The sequence below is a fragment of the Lissotriton helveticus genome, chromosome 1_1 (assembly GCF_964261635.1).
Source record: "Lissotriton helveticus chromosome 1_1, aLisHel1.1, whole genome shotgun sequence".
In the NCBI taxonomy this organism is placed as follows: Eukaryota; Metazoa; Chordata; class Amphibia; order Caudata; family Salamandridae; genus Lissotriton; species Lissotriton helveticus.
The window spans coordinates 957,550,104-957,567,588 of NC_136057.1; the positions used below are offsets into that span (position 1 = coordinate 957,550,104).

Here is a 17,485-nt window from a genome sequence, read left to right on the forward strand (position 1 = left end):
GACTAACAATGAGAACTAAACATTCATTGTGTCAGCCAACACTTGAATAATACACGAGTATCCAAAAGTTTGATGTAACAAAATTTACAGATCATTTATTTGTACATACACGTTAAAAACAATTTACTAATTAAAAACCATAAAAATCTTGAACAATTAAAATACATTTCATTACAGAAAACAGTAGTCGACGCAGCGTTTCGGTGATATTTGATCGATAGTTCACCTTCTTCAGGACAGTTTTCTAGACAGTAAAGAATACATGTGTTATTATTCAGTACACGTGTTGCTGACACATATTAACCATCGCTTATCTAACAAAATCTTTTTGATCTATTCTTGTGTTTTGCTTACCAAATTCTTATCTATTTCGTATCTATTTCTTGGCTTTATACAGACAAAAACATTGCAATCTCCATTTTATTCTAACATTATTAGCTCACAGGTCTGAACACAATTCCTCCTTATGAGCAACCCAATGACAGTTGAGGACCTTTTGTGGAAGTGATATCTAATGGTCCAATTACATTTAGGGGATATAAAGCTCAGTTAATACTATTCAGGTAATGATTTTGTATTTTAATTGTTCATGATTTTTATGTTTTTTAATTAGTAAATTGTTTTTTAACGTGTATGTACAAATAAATGATCTGTAAATTTTGTTACATCAAACTTTTGGATACTTGTGTATTATTCAAGTGTTGGCTGACACAATGAATGTTTAGTTGTTCTCATTGTTAGTCTGTGGTTACATATACATGTCTTTTGCTAAAATTGTATTTACATATTTGTACGTGAAACATTGGGACATTCTTTTGCTTCTTAGATTCTACCCAGTCCCTATTACATTTAGTAGGTTACCTCCCTTTTTTTTGAAAACATAAAAAAATATTCACCAGATCTGCCATTGCAATTAACGTAGTTCGACATACAACTAGAGACTGTAATTTCCACAAAAGAATTGGGCCTTATCTTTAGCAGGTACTTAAGTGTCTGTCACTTGTAACAGAAACCAATCTTGCTATATGCTCACTGTGAAAAGGGTTTGTGAATAGCCATGTAACTGTTTTACAGGTGAAAGGATACAATATTCTGCGTGTGACGTGACAAGCATTAAATAGTGGTAACAGACCCTTCAATGTTCCCTTTGTTGCTCAAGACGGTATCATGTGATCAACATGAACATCATGTTTGTCCAGTAAGGACAGGAAACCCCTCTAGTTCTGGCGCCCTTTTTATACCCTCAGTTTTGGCTTGTTTCAGTGACACACTGCGTGCTGAAACTGAAAAGACCTGGAGCCTAAAGGCTACTGCTGCTTTCGGTTTGAAGGGTACTAAGGGGCATAGCTCAGCCCCCTAAACACTGAACTGAACAGGAGAGGTACTTTACAGTGATACCCCCCTCTAGTACATCAATGCTTGTGAATGGCTGCATGGGGACAGTCACTGAGCAGAGATTCACCCACCAGCCACCAGGGATGGCTTCAAGATGCGACAAAGCGGTCAGACTGAACAGATAGTCATGAACAAATACAGAAGGCGCCGGACTAGGCCTTCCACGTGCTAGTCAGTTCTGAGCAAATACTCTTCACTTATGAGGCACTGTCAGCGCGGCTCCATGATTTCACTCTGTATCGATCTGAGATGCTTGAATGTTGGACCGGCGAGACCGGAATGTCATGTTAACCTGATTGTTCTTTGTACTGTACTTTGAAAACCATAAAATGCTAATAAACAGATTTGACAAAAAAAAAGATGCGACAAAGCGGCCCTCTAAGCATGGGAAAAACTACTACTAGGTGGCATGAAAGTCTTTCTACTACAGTCCGAACCTGGGAGGTCAATTGAGAAATGTAATCCCAAACTGCCCAAGCCTACTGAGGGAGACAGCAAATAGGCTCCAGAGGTACCAGTTTTTATAAAAAGATTGTGATGTGGGTTGGCAGTCTAGACATTGAGCCACGTCCCTGACTGCTAGTGCCCAAACAGACTTTTTGCCCTCCTAGGTAATCCCCTAATCCTATATCCCATAAACCCACAAAGAGTAGGGTGAGGGTCAGTTTGCCTGGCAGGCAGGAAGTGCTCTAGAGACAAGGGATAGATGATTAATTTTTCCACATTGTTGCTTTTCATGGTCTTTTGACTATCATTAATTCTTTTTGAATGCTCATAATATCTTTGTGGAACGTACTGAGTCATTATTAGAAAATGATTATTTTTGCATTTAAAAACAGTGTGTCTTAAAGCTAAGTTTACAGACAACAGACCTTCTTTAAAGAACACATTCATATACATCGAATTACAATTCAGTACATCTTTTTCTCTTGTCCTAAGAATGCCATATAATAAATTTCTCAATGAGTCGTGGGGTGCTTAAAAATTAGCAACCCGTTACCCATTTCTATCCCGGAGCTGGAAAAGACTCAAGTTAAGGCACTGGAGAGAAAATCGCAGTGTCTTTTTCAATGTCTAAGAATTGCATTACGAAGTTTACAACTGCTAATAGAGTTCATGAATCAAGTAGTTATAGTATTATAATCTATTCTAGCAAATGAGCAACTGGACATTTAAGTAAAATGTTGATGGGTTGCACAGAAATATTACCTTCAATCTACTTCTCTAACAGACATTATGCTCTTTATTACTTACTTCCCTGTGTCTTCCGAGGAGACCTGTCCGTTCCAATATACTTAAGAATGGGCCTTGTGTTAAATTCCAATAGCTGCCTACTTTCAATGGAGTCTCATTTTCTTAAATTAGAAGTCTGTTTAAACAGGACATAAATCACCCTTGGGTCCATTAGTAGCACATGAATATCCATAACATATGTATTTATTATGGAAGTGTTGTTTGGTTAATATAACTAACACCTCAAGCTGCAGAGGTCTCTACCAAAGGTAGACATAGAACAGTTTCAATGATATGCACTGCTTTCCAGGGGATGCACAACCATTCAATATGTTTACCACACATTCTCTGCATAACTTGTCCACTGGTACTTTACTTGAAGTGATTCATGAAACAAAGCTATGTTTGGCTTTTTCTACCGAACTGAATTTAAAAATGTTGTTCTTTTCATATAAGTCATTCACGACAGTTGAAATCACTCATAAGGAATTCAAATTAACAGGAATAACTTTCACACATCAGATTTGTTTTCAAACACATCAGTAATATATATGTCCTGCACAGTTTTACTTCAAGTTCTATATTGCCACTTACTTGAAAGCACATCACTTTGTATATACCATGAACAATAAAATAGTGGAACAAAAAAAGCAATCCTTCTGACGACATTGTCCAAATCCAAAGGGAGTGATATTCATATTCTTCATTAACAACAGAACACGAGAAATTCATTCACTGTAGTCATGAGTAGTGATATCTTCCATCTCTCGCATCTCCCCCTCAAACCTTTCATATGCACACTATAAATCTATTATCCTGATTTCTTTGGAATTGATTGAATTGTGGCATAAAAGGCTGATGCTGTACCACTTACTACAAATTAAAAAAATAACAGATGTATATGTCTTTATGATAAAGTATCAGCAATCTGGTATTATTTTTAACACGTTACTACTGATAAATCCAAATTGGAAAACAAGTTTAATTTAGGGCTAACTAAACATTGACACTATTGTATATAGAGAATGTCTGGGTAATTTTTAAAAAATCTTCTGCAGGTTCTACTTCTGAAGATGGTGTTTTCTCCTACGGAATAACAGTGGCCTTTTTCACTGCCTAGAGTATTATAATAGTGTATTTATGCTGCAACAAGCATATCATAAATCATTCCAATGTGAATTATACATTTAGCAAACTGTCTCCTCAAAGAATCGTATGAGAAGAAAAGAAGCCACATTCTTTCCCTCAGAACAATTTTAGTCAGTGTACTTCCTTTTTGAGGTTCTCTCATGTCAAGCAGACTCAAAAGCAAGATACAGCCAGCTCACTGATGTGTTATAGGAAGTGAGCTCCTGTTTAACATCAAACCAGACACATTAACAGAGAACGGTTCCAACACAGAGTTGCAGAATCACAATCGTACCTTTAAATGGTTTCGGTTAAGTGGGTAAGGTTTGACATTGATAGCCGGATACTGTACATTTAATCTTCAAGTCCTTTCAGAGAATTTACCTGTATTGTTTCAACACGTTTCGTTTGCACTTGGTACGTGTACTACAGCCCAAGTACTGACATCCCACTTCATTAAATTAAATCACTTCTGCTACTGGAATGCCCAATCCCCAAGAATATCCCGATTCCTTTCTAACTGTATCAATAGAAACATTACTATGAGGGAAATTTTGTTAAAAATGGCGCAGAGATTAGTACATCGGGAGGAGTGACTTTAAGTCTAAATCGAAAATAACCACCAGGACCCCACATGACAATATAGATATCTTCCATGAAATAGCGAGCAAGGAACTTGTGTCCTTGAGGAACATGAGATCCAATTGGGAAAATAATCTGTCACACTTACAGAGGGAGGCATTGAAGTCATGCCAGGTGGATAGCTCCATTGATGTCAAACCATCAGACAATGGCGGCAATATGGTCCTTGCCAATGCTAGCATTTATGAGAAGGAGGCCCTTAGATAATTGGGTCGCTTTGCGGACTAAATAATAGTCCATCAGGCTTACCAGCACGACTCAGCAGTACAAACAGTGGACAGCTTACCCTTTGGCTCTTCGATATCTACATCTTTGGCTACGAGCTCGGTATCTTCACCATTTGTAGCTTCAGAAATGGAAATGCTTTACAGTGGTCAGCGACCGGTTGTGTGTGAGGAGCCATCATTGGGTAAAATAATGCAAGCATTGGCAACTCAGAGAGCTGATCCCCAAGAGTATTACCAACAGGCTCAAGCTGATAGCAAAGAAATAAAGCAAGTACTGCCGGACGTCATGTCTAAGTTTACCCAGCTTTTTCCCGAGATCACGGAGTTACAGGAGCGAGTTGAATCAGTTGAGGAGGTTAACACATATACAGTGAATCTTGCTAAATCACAAGAGTCTCAAATGGGGATTATACAAGCTAAGCTTGAAGACCTTGAAAATCGGCAATGGCGACAGAACCTCCGGGTTTTTGGTATTCCTGAAGGGAGGGAAGGCTCAGATGCTCTGGCTTTTATTGTTAGTCTTTTTCAGAAAGCTTGTTTTTGGGCAATTGTTTGGTGCGACAAGCAATATATCTGAAGGCGCGCCCATCTGCCCCTGTAAAGGTGGACACAATGTCAACATTTGTGAGATCTGACCTGTGTAGACAAAAGATGGCGCTTGCGTCACTTGATGGACCCGTTTAAGGTAGTGTGCTCGCAAATTTTCTACAGGAGCCTGCATGTTTAAAAGCTCTAAAGGATGGATTACACTTCTTCTCTGACGAACGTGAAGCTCAAACTTCGGCAAGCTGTTGCCAAGAAAGGATAGAAAGGACAGAAAGATTGAAGGCACAAAAAAGATTTCTAAAATGTTATTTAAATCTTTTTTTTTCCTTTCCTGAGCTAACAGAGAGAACTAATCTATGTTTGTTTATGCTCATGAAAATGTGCTTTATAACAGTATAATATATAATACTCTTACAGTTTGATATCTTATTTGCTGTTATAAACTGGAAAAACTCTTCCTTCTTGGGAGGAGCAGGTGGGGGCGGTGGCTTCGGGGTTTGCGGTGTGGGTTAGGGAGGGAGCGTTCTCCTTATGCTGTCAATTTGGGACAGCTGAGAAGGGGGTGATTCCTTTCCGTAGGCATGAGGGTTGGTTGAGGGGGAGACTTAGAAGAGATTAACTGGTCTCTACTGGTCAACAGTTTTTTTTAGTGGTCGGTGGGAAGGGGTCAGGGTGGGTGGGGTTTAAATAGCCATAGTTTAGTTAAGGTAGTACTGGTAGAGCAGAAGGGAAGGGGATACGCAATGAGGGAGACGTTATTTACTTGGCTTAAAAGATATGGTTAAATGCCGGTTTTGAGATTAATGTGTTGGAATGTGTCTGGGCTTAATAATGCAGGTAAGCGCCGCTTGGTAGCGGAGAAACTTTGGGAATTAAAGCCTCATATAGTGGGGCTCTCCGAAACACATCTTGCTTTTAAGGACAGAATGTATTTAAAACAGCTGGGATATGACATTATTGTTAATACTTCGCAATCAACCTCTATCCGAGCAGGGGCTATTTTGAAGTCCCAAAATTGTTGCATCATGGTGCTTCAAACAAAGGCCGACTCTAAAGGAAAATGGGCACTATCAGTTGTTGGTTTATGGGCGCAAGGTTACAGTATGCTCAGTATATGGCCCTAATATTGATTGTCCTGATGTTTTTTGTTTATCTATGTTCTGAATTATTGGATTGGGCTGGCGAGTTGATTGTCATGGGGGATTTCAATTGTATTTTAGATAAAAAGATGGACACCACTAATACTTTATCCCGCAGTAGTATGGGCAGGACTAGGGCTGCTATTTTGGATCTTCTCCACATACACCAACTGGAAGATGCTTTGAGAAGATTAAACCCTACAGTGCCGAGATACACATTCTATTCTCATCCACATAAAAAATATTCTAGAATATATATGATTTTCACAAATAATGAGGCTCTTGAAAGTGGACTTATTGAGGTACGTTCTAAAATAACATCTGATCACAATCCTGTAATGTTGACAATACGGGCTCGGCCGTGGGATAAAGGGGTAGGGCGGGGATTTTCTTTTCCTAGGCACCTTCTTGGAAATCCAGAATATGTGAGATACATGCAAGGAATATTGGGGGACTATATTGATACGAATTTAGGCACGGCGCCTATTGCAATAGTTTGGGACTATCTGGGGCTTTTGTCAGAGGGTTTATGCTGCAATATATCAAAGCAGAACCGGCTGGGTATACGTCAGTTGGAGCAGGAAGATAGGTTTTATTTAGACTTGAAGCAAAAACATGTTGCTGCTATTGTTACAAAAGATCCCTGTGAACAGCAGGTATATCAGCTGGTTATTGAAGCAAGAGCTAAACTTAAGAGAAACATAAGGGACAAAACAGCAAGTTTAAGTCTAAACAGTACGAGTATGGGGAAAAGGATGGGCTTTTGCTGGCTAATCAGATAGCTGATTTAAAGGATAGATCCAATATTAAATTAATCAAGGGGACAGACGGGCTAGCCTATACTAGATCTGAACATATAGTGGAACAATTTAAGCGATATTATGCTGGTTTGTCTGGCGCTTCTACCTGGCTTTGGGAAAACCCCATACTACCCGAGATATTTTATGACGCTGTTGGGAAAAGGTGGCAAAGTAAGGGTATAGTACAGCCTGGGCAGCTGTATGATGGGCAATGCTTTCTATTATTTGCTGCTTTGAAAGAAGAGTATGGAGTATCGCACAATACAATTTTTAAGTATTTGCAAATTAGAGATTACATTATTCGCTGACTTGGCCTACTACAGATGCCCTTTTCATCTGAGGTTTTGCCAGCATTCTTTCAGATTTTAGGTCGAGGGTGTACAGGCAAAGTATATCAGACACTGCTAGCTAATGCCAGTGACTATGGGATGCAGATTGCACTGAAGCTAAGTCGGTTGTTCAATACAGTCATAACTAAAGAAGAAATACAGGAATCACTGGAGACCATAGATTTAGCAGTCGTATCCGTGAATTTTAAATTGCAGCAGCATCAGGCTACATTTATGCTAGGTTACATTCTAGAGTATATCTCTAAATGGGCTGTGAACTAATCATTATCATCTAAATCATAATGCCCGAAATGTCAGGAGTTTGCTGCCGACTTACGGCATATGTTTATTAATTGCCCAAGGCTGAGCTCATTTTGGTCTGGTGTTAACTATGCTCTTTCTATGTCAGTGGGTCATACTATTCAGATGACTGAAAAGAATAATACTGGGGACAATTGAAGAATGGGGTTGTCTTACTGGATTTTCTGTTTCAATGATAATTGTTTGTGCTAGTTTGTGTATTGCGCGAGCCTGGATCAAAACAATAATTCCTAGTATTAAAGATTTTTGGGTCCTGTTGAGCGATATATATGAAATGGATATGGCGCTTGCTAAAGCAAGAGGCCCACGCTCTTGGCTAATATTTAGGCGGGTCTTGTCCTAAGTTCAGTGGGACTAGAATTTGTATATTTTAATTTGGATGGTGCTTATGTTAACCAATTTAATCTCCATGTTTACTTCTGATTGTGTAATGTAATTTTCATCCTTTGTGCTCTCTTGTACTTATGTTGGATTGTGTTAATTGTATCTACTTACGTGTTTGTTTGTGACGTATTATACTTATGGGTAATAAACTAAAAAAAATAAAAAGAAAGATAATTGAATTCCACAGAATGCTACCAGAATATTGCTCTTAGTAAATGTAGGGCATTCATTAAGAATAATAATGACTTTTTGGTACAATGGTGATATCAGTGTCTCCCGGATTTTGAATAATATACTTTCCTACGTAATGATAACCCCAAAATAACATGTTTCTATCTGTTGCCAACAGTTCGCAAAAATATTGAGAATCCTCTTGGAAGACCTACTGGCTCCTCTAATGAGGGACTACTTGAGAACACCGCAGTTTATACCAATAATTTTCTCTTTACGTTTGTACTAACACTCCCATAAGACAGGAGAGACAGTACGGATTTCCAGTACGGAAGACCTCAACTGGGAGAACACATTTATTAAGATACCTATGGATGCAAATTCACTTTCCACTTGTATAGAATGTGACTTAGGGGTAAGTGCCTGTGGGCACTTTTTGAAAACCAAACCCATCAGTATATATGAACACGACTGCTATTACAGACAGGTGACCACGACTGCAATGGCCATCTGCTTCGCCCCCAGCTAAGCAAATCTTGTGATGGACTAGTGAGAGGAGCAGATTGTCTGGACAGATTTTATTTTGGAAAATACAAAACATGTTATCTTCCCGACCAGCTACACTGAATATTTGTTTCTTGTCTGGAAGGGCTCCAAGAAGAAGGCTAGAAAATGTATTGACATACTCAATCGCAAACCATACAACATTTACATCCCAGATGAACAGGGAAGAGATTGAGTTTCTTGATGTCAAGATCAGAGTGGAGGGGGACTTGGAGAACACTAGTCTACACAGAAAAGAGACAGCTGAAAATAGTGTTCTTCGCTTTAATAGCCACCATTCTCATCAATACAATTCCTTCTGGTGAAATGTTGAGAGCCAAGCATGTATGTAATAGGGAAGCTGAGTTTCTGAATGAAAAGGGCCACAATGAGAGCAGATTCAGAATGCAGGGATACTCTAATTAGACATTTAGAATAGCTAACCAGAAAACTGAACCGATAAATTGAAATCAACACTTATTCCCGAATACTAGAAGATGAGGGAGGGAATGCACTAGTGTAATCACTACTTAGAGTCCGGTAGAATTAGATCTATTTTGGTCAAATAATGGAATCTCCTGAAAAAAGATATAATTTGCCTGGGTTCAAACCCGAAACCTTCTACTGCATGTAGGAGAGGGAAATCCCTGGAGGATTTTTATTGTCGAATAGCTATTTCACAAATGATAACTCCAAGAGTAAGAGGTTGGGCTCAACTAAGGGTTTCCATAAACGTAGACAATGCAAGGCATGTAAATTCACTGATAATGTGAAGGAGGATCTTCTACTTACTGGCAGGAAGGAAAGTATTAATTTACTGACTATTCTATATATGTTACTATAATTTGAAATATGTGGCAAGTACTGTATGTCATCAAAGGTATATGTCTAAGGGATACAGGTAAATTCATATGTTTTGGAATTGAAATGATACAAAGGAATATTCGCAGACGCAAAATTCTGCAATGACTGGAGTCAAAATACATTCTGTATCTTCAAACCAAATATCCTATGGGGGTCGACGAGGTAGTGGAGGTTAATTTAGGATGAATATTTTTGAACTGGTTTCCTGAGATGAATACTAGGGGGCACTTTGCCTTGCTTTTGTTCAGTTTATCTGGGATGAGATTGTTGCCTATAATTTATTTCTATACAACATGGATCAACGCAGGTCTTACAGCATTTACACCTGTGATGTAGTAATTATTTGGCAGGGTCGTAGGAGATAAATGGGTAGTATAATTCTATACAATTGTATTGTCAAGCAGATGTTTTTATGAGACTGCCCCCCACAATACCACTCCTGCAGTGTCGATAATGGGTGGACCAGTTTGTGTTTGGGAGCCAACCCGTGGACATTTAAGGGGTCCGCTTCTCACTTTGCCTTGCCATCTGGGACCACAGCCGGTCATATATTTTTCAGAATGTGATTGCACCTTGTTGACCTAGCCAAATCGGGAAGCAATATCATGGTAGTGCTTCCAGCTATCCTCAGGGGGACTTATTCCACCCTTTAGCTGGTCCCTTATGCTTGTACCCAGCCACAATTATTAGTGTTCAGATTTCACTTGAACTCTTGCAGGTCACGTGATACACATATGGATGATCTAGGTTGCGGGTGATATGGTCACCTTTTACTTATTATTTATTTTGCCTAAGGTGACTCATTTATCCGGCAGGCGTAGAGGCAATTCAAATTCATTGTCATTGGCTTGTTTCTGTTTCTTTGTAATGCAACTCATATGGGTGACATTACTTGATTATGCTAATTATTTCATAACGCTGAAGTGACAATTCATATTGATGCCTATACAGGGAATATTTACACTCATGTATACTCATGTTCCGCTGGGAGAGTCTTTCTGCCTGACAGATTCATATATATATATATATATATATATATATATATATATATATATATATATATATATATATATATATATATATATATATATATATATATATATATATATATATATATATATATATATATATATATATATATATATATATATATATATATATATATGTTTAAAAATCGACAATTATATAGCTGGCAGGTTTTGGCTTCGCAGCATTCCAATACACGAACATGTGATTTTCTGTTAAACTAGTATATAAGAGAATAAAGAAAATGGAAATAAACAAAATTACAATATATAAACAAACATGCTTTGAAAGTCTTTACTGAGGCCAGAGAATAATTTTCTGCAAACCAAGCAGCAGGTTGCTCTAGAGCTTAGGCACAAAACGTGCAAACACTTTTCCTGCAAATCTGAGACTTTGGTTCTGAGGAACAAGAGCATGTATGAAATCCGAGACACAACAAAAAAATCTATTCATTAGGTACATAGTGATATACGCACAGACATTGGTCACATGGAGCACTGTAAACTAATTTCTCACACAGAGAAGGAACCATAGATGCTTTCTGTAAGAAGAAACCAATGTATAAAATGAGTAGCTAATCCCCTGGGGAAGGCAGAGGTGGGGGGTATAGGATTAGTTGAGGGGGTAACTACCCACCTCCAGTAATATTCACAATTCTTAGTAAATTTTACTACATTTAATGACACCAAAACAATAAAAATGCAATAAAGGAAACCAGCAAAATATTTTTTTACATTTTCAAATAAATATTTTACCAAAAAGTATTATGAGCCCACCACGGTTAACCGATCATGTGTGGTACACGGCACCAAGATGCAAGTTGGGACCGGTGTAATGGAACACAAGTTGGCTACCAAAACAAGATATGACCCGATCAGATATTTTACCTTTGGACTTAGTTTCTTATGTACAGTTTGGCAGACGGATTATGTATTGTCACCATGGGGAGTACTTTACTCCTGTAATTGCGAAGGTACTCCGGCCGCAAAATGTAGAGCTGTCTACCATCCTAGAAGAAATCTCTTGCATTTCCAGGAAGGAGTAGTTTCTTACCTGTAACTCCAGTTCTGTAGTAGGGGTATCTCTGTTACAGTCATAATCTAGTGAATAGTCCCGCTCATGTGCGGAGACCCCGGAGCAATCAAAAATAATCTCTTAAACTGTCTTCTTTGCAGTAGTGCATAGACACTTAGGAGAGAATTAAAGACAGATAATGCAGCCTATACATGCAAGGCTACACTGTCCAGTTCTTCAACTAGAAATGCAAAGGATATTCCACCAATATCACATTTAAACCCGTCTGCCAGGTTTCACCATCGAGAACACTTCCCCCCGTTCACCAAATCCTTGAAATGATAGAGATGAAGGACAGGACAGACAAGCCCCCATAGGCTGCCATTATGTGGCTTAAAAAGAGATACCGTGCCTTTAAGGAAACTTTTCCAGAACTCTCCTGGTATCCCAGAATGCACAGCAACTGCCTACACTTTCAGTTCTTTTTAGAGGTGTATACAGCTAGACGGAGTAGTTTCTGTCCTGTAACTCGAGTTCTGTAATAGGGGTATCTCTGTTATAGTCATAATCTAGTGATTAGTCCCGCCCATGTGCGTGGACCCCAGAGCAATCAAAAATAATCTCTTAAGGTGTCGAAAAATGCAGAACTGCGCAGACACTTAAGAGAGAATTTAAAGACAGATAATGCAGCCTATATCCACAGGCTACACTCTCCAGTACTTCAACTAGAAATTCCACCCAAAATCCACAAACAGCAAAGCCTGTCCAGATTTCCCTTGCTTTAACAGCAAAAAACCCTCTGGAATGATAGAGAGAAAGGCCTGGCCATTATGTGGCTCAAAACAGGATACTGTGCCTTTAAGAGAACCTTCCAGAACTTCACAGTATCCCAGAATGCACTGCAGGTCCCTTTTACTTTCAGTTCTTTTTGAAGGCGTAACACGCCAGACCTGTAGCATTCCTTACATAAATATCTCTCTCCACCGGGGAGGAGGGTGGGCGCTTATGACTATAACAGAGATACCCCTACTACAGAACTGGAGTTACAGGACAGAAACTACTCCTTTTGTAGTAGGGGATCTCTGTGTATAGTCATAATCTAGTGAATAGAATGGCAAGCCCATCCCCACACCAAAGCGGCGGTGGAGAAAAGAGAAAATAACACCACTACTGTGCGAACAAATTTCGCAGCGAAGCCTGCCCAACCTGAGCATCTGCCCTGGCATCAGTGTCCAGACAGTAATGCTTAGCAAAGGTATGGACCGACTTCCAAGTGGCCGCCTTGCAGATTTCTGCAATTGGAACATTACGGAGCATAGCAGTCGTGGCAACTTTACCCCTGGTGGAAAGAGCCTTAGGATTACCCCCTAAGGTCTTATTAGCTTTTTGGTAACACAATTTTATACAGGACACAATCCATCTAGAGATGGACTGTTTAGAGGTAGCAAGACTGATCCATAATTGATAAACAATTGGTCAGACCTACGAATATCCTTGGTCTTATCCAGATAAAATTTCAACACCCTCCTAACATCCAAGGCATGCAGGGACCTTTCCGCTGGAGAGGAAGGATTCTGAAAAAACGTAAGCAAAGTTATGGTCTGGTTAACATGAAAGTCAGATATAACTTTAGGAAGAAACTTAGGGTGAGTACGCTTAACAACCTTAGCAGCATGAAATACAGTATAAGGCTCTTAGCAACACAACGCCTGAATTTCACTCACCCTGCGGTCCGATGTAATGGCCACGAGGAACGCCGCCTTCCAGGACAGGTGCTGCAACGAAGCCTTATGAATAGGTTCAAAAGGCTCCTTCATCAATCTGGACAGCACCACATTCAATTCCCATGAAGGCAAAGGAAGCCGGACAGGAGGGAACACTTTCTTCAAGCCTTCCAAAAAATCTTTGATCACAGGGATCTGAAAAAAGGAAGTCTTTGAAGGGCATTTCCTTGTAGGCAGTCAATGCAGCCAGAAGCACCTTAATGGAATGGACATTAAGGCCAGACTGCGCTAGATGAAGAAGATATGGAAGGATGACATCTTCCTTACATGTCGTCGGGTCATAGTTCTTGGACTTGCACCAGATGCAAAACCTCTTCCACTTGTAAGCATAAGAAGTCCTAGTGGAAGGTCGCTTAGCCTCCTTCAGTATGTCCATGCAATCTTCAGGTAGATTCAGATGGCCATATTGCACTATCTCAGGAGCCATGCCGCCAAACTCAAAGACGAGAGGTTGGGGTGTAACATCTGCCCCCCGAACTTCGTGAGAAGGTCCGGCCTGCACGGCAACCGTATGTGAGGAAGGAGGGACCGGTGAAGCAGGTCCGTGAACCACCACTGTCTGGGCCATTCCGGGGCAATCAGGATCATCCACGCCCTGGACTGGGACAGCTTGATGAGCACCGCCGGAATCAGGGGAATGGGTGGAAAAGCGTACAGAAAGCTGTTCGACCAGCTGATCCATAGTGCATTCCCCAGCGTCCCTGGCTGGTAGTACCTGGAGGCGAAGTCTCGGCATTTGCTGTTTTCGGCGGTGGCGAACAGATCTACGTCTGGAGTCCCCCACAGTGCGAAAACGTCTCCTAGCACTTCGTCGTTTATGACCCATTCATAGTTTTCCTGAATCAGTCTGCTCAGTGCGTCTGCCCGAACATTCTGCACACCTGGTAGATAGGTGGCCGTTATCGTCAGTCCTCTGGCCAGAAGCCAGTGCCAGATCGCCTACGCCTCCTGCGACAGAGTGCGCGATCTCGACCCCCCCTGCTTGTTGAGGTAATACATCGTGGTCGTATTGTCTGTCTGAACAAGCAAAGAGTTGGTCCGGATGGACGGAAGAAAGGCCTTCAGCACCAAGTGAACAGCTCTGAGTTCCAGGAAATTGATGTGGTACGTGGACTCCATCTGGGACCACGTCCCTTGAATCTGTAAGTCTCCGGAGTGCGCCCCTCAGCCGTGGAGAGACGCAGCCGTCACAATAATCTGCGTGGGAATGTCCTTGTGGAAAGGAACCCCTCTCAGGAGATTCTCTGCTGAACACCACCACTTCAGAGACTGAAGAGCATGCAGAGACAGTCGTATCCTGTCGTCCCAAAATCCTTTCCTCTGATCCTCCAAGCACTCCTGCAATGGTCTCGTGCAGCCGTGCGTGTGGCGTGAGGAAGATACAAGAGGCCATCGACCCCAGTAGAGAAGACACCGTCCTCACTGTTGTAGATGGAGCGGTCATAAGAGCCTTATGGAGGAGTGATAATCGTCTCTCCTAAGAAGGAGACACGCTTGCTGACAGCGTATTGATGGAGGCTCCCAAGTACTGTATGCACTGGACCGGAGTCGGGACAGACTTGGACATGTTGATGTGCAACCCCAGCTTGTTCAAGAGAACGCACGTCTTCCGGAAGTGCGCTTGAGCTTCTGAGAAGGAGGAGGCCTTGATCAACCAATCGTCCAGGTACGGGTAGACAAATACCTTGTTCTTCCTTAGGTGTGCGGCTACCACTTCCATGCACTTCGAGAATGTCCTGGGCGCTGACTTCAGTCCGAATGGCAGTACTGTGTACTGATAATGATTGGCGCCGACTTGGAATCCCAGGAACTTCCTGTGTTTGTGTGCAATGGGCACATGGAAGTATGCATCCTGTAGGTCTATGGCACACAGCCAGTCTCCCTGTTGCAGCTGAGGATAAATCTGATGCAACGACAGCATGCAAAACTTCTCTCTGCGAATCCACTTGTTTGCTTGTTGCAAATCCAGAATGGGCCTGAACTCGTTCTTGTCCTTTTTGCGGACCAGGAAGAACCGGGAGTACAGACCTCTTCCTCTTTGAGACAGAGGTACGTCTTCTATCGCCCTTTTCCTTAACAGGATATCGGCCTCCGCCTGGAGCTCGTGCAGCTGAAACTGCAAGCTGACCGGAGGAATTGATGAGAGGTGGGCTGGTGAACCGAAGACTGTATCCATTGCAAACAATATTCAGCACCCACTTGTCCTGAGTAATTTTTCTCCACTCTGCCAGAAAAAATTGAACGCTTCCCCCCCACCGGAGCGGGTAACGGATGTAGGGGAAGTAACAGCTCAGGGTCGAGACCCGGCCGCGCCCTTGTTCGCTGTAGAGGACTGTTGACCTCCTCTACCCTTCTGGCGCTTCTGGAACGGCCTCCGGAACTGCTGCTGTTGTTGCTGCTGCTGTCCCGAAGCCTGTCCTCGTCCTAGGCCCTGCGCCCCAAACCGTCTCTGGAGAGGGCGGTAGGCTTTCTTTTCTTTGGGCTTCTCCAAGACCACAGCCGTCAGAGTCTCGGCCTCCGCCTTCATGCGGGCCATCTCATCATCCGCATGTTTCCCGAACAGGGTTTCCCCGAGAAGGGCAGATTAGCCACTCGCTGCTGGGCCTCCGGCTTGAGTGAGGTGAGCCTGAGCCAAGCATGGCGTCGCTGGTTGATCCCATGACAGTAACCATGGGCCGCCAAAAGAGAACCATCAGCAGCCGCGCAGATGACCTGGTTCGAAACCAGCAACCCTTCCTTCTGGATTTCGAGGAAATCCTCCCTCCTATCTCGTGGCAGAAGTTCCGCGAACTGCTGGAGGGATTCCCACAGGGAACGATCATACCGCCCCAGCAAAGCTGTATCGCTAGCAGTCTTCATGGCCGTAGCTACCGGCCCACAGGCCTTCCTGCCATTTGAGTCGATCCATCGGCTCTCCTTATCCGGAGGCACGGTAGAAGACGGAGAGGTAGAATGTTGTTTTCTGGCCGCCGTCACTATAACGGAGTCCGAAACAGGATCAATCCTCAGAAAAGCCGGGTCGGAATCCGGGGCCCTGTACTTTTTAAGAAGACGGGACGGAGCGGCTCTCGTCACTGCAGGCGTGAGGAATAGCTCCTCCGCTGGCTCTACCAAGCCTGGCACGAGTGGTAGTAGAGGGCGAGACAAATGCTTCTTGTGAAGTGTCTCAAAGATCACGGACGTCGTAGGTGTTGGAGCCGTCACCGTGATTCCCAATTTCGCTGCACTCCTCAGGAGAACATCCTGGAACGTGCTGATGTCATCCACGGGAGACACCCTCGTCCCTGGGGAGTCTGATAAGGTCGGGGAGTAGGACCTGGTTCTGGAAGAGTCCGTGCGGGACCGTGATCCGCGCCTCCTATGGCGCCGTCTTGACCTCGTAGAGGATCTGTGACGACTGCGCGACCTCCCTCTCCGTCCGGAGCGGGAGCGCGACTTCCTTGGCTTTGGTCGCCCTGCCGGTTCCACCGGGGCAGGAGACTTCGGCTTGGATGGGGCCCTCGGCCGAGGGGTCCCCTTCGGAGGAGTCGGATACCTGGGCAGCGACATCGACCTCGGAGGAAGTGGGGGAGGCTTGTCCACCGGCAGCTGAGGTTGAGGCGGAGGCTGAGGCCGAGGTGGTAGAGGTGGAAGAGGAGGCGGGGTAGGGACCCGCGGAGGAAGACCTCTCGGTAAGGGAGGAGGAGGTGTTAATGTCCTCGGCCTCGAAGGGGTATACACAACGGAGTACACCAAGCCCGGTGACCCGCCCTCCTTATCAGGCTGAGAAGTGGGAGAGTCTCTCCTAGGCACTTGACGCCTGCCAGACTGACTCCTGGCGCCCAAACTCCTTCTGCGCCGTTCCTGCGTCGAAAAACGGCGACCCGACGGCGAGCGTCGGCCCCTCGACGTCGAGCTGCGCTTCCTCGACGGCGAACGCCTGTCCCTCGACGGCGAACG

At 42.8% G+C, this 17,485-nt stretch overlaps 1 protein-coding gene across 2 annotated transcripts in view; it reads right to left on the reverse strand.

Moving 5' to 3' along the window:
- Window positions 1-17,485, reverse strand: part of TAF3 (TATA-box binding protein associated factor 3) — a 640,592-nt gene that overhangs the window by 3,701 nt on the left and 619,406 nt on the right. The window lies entirely within an intron of this gene.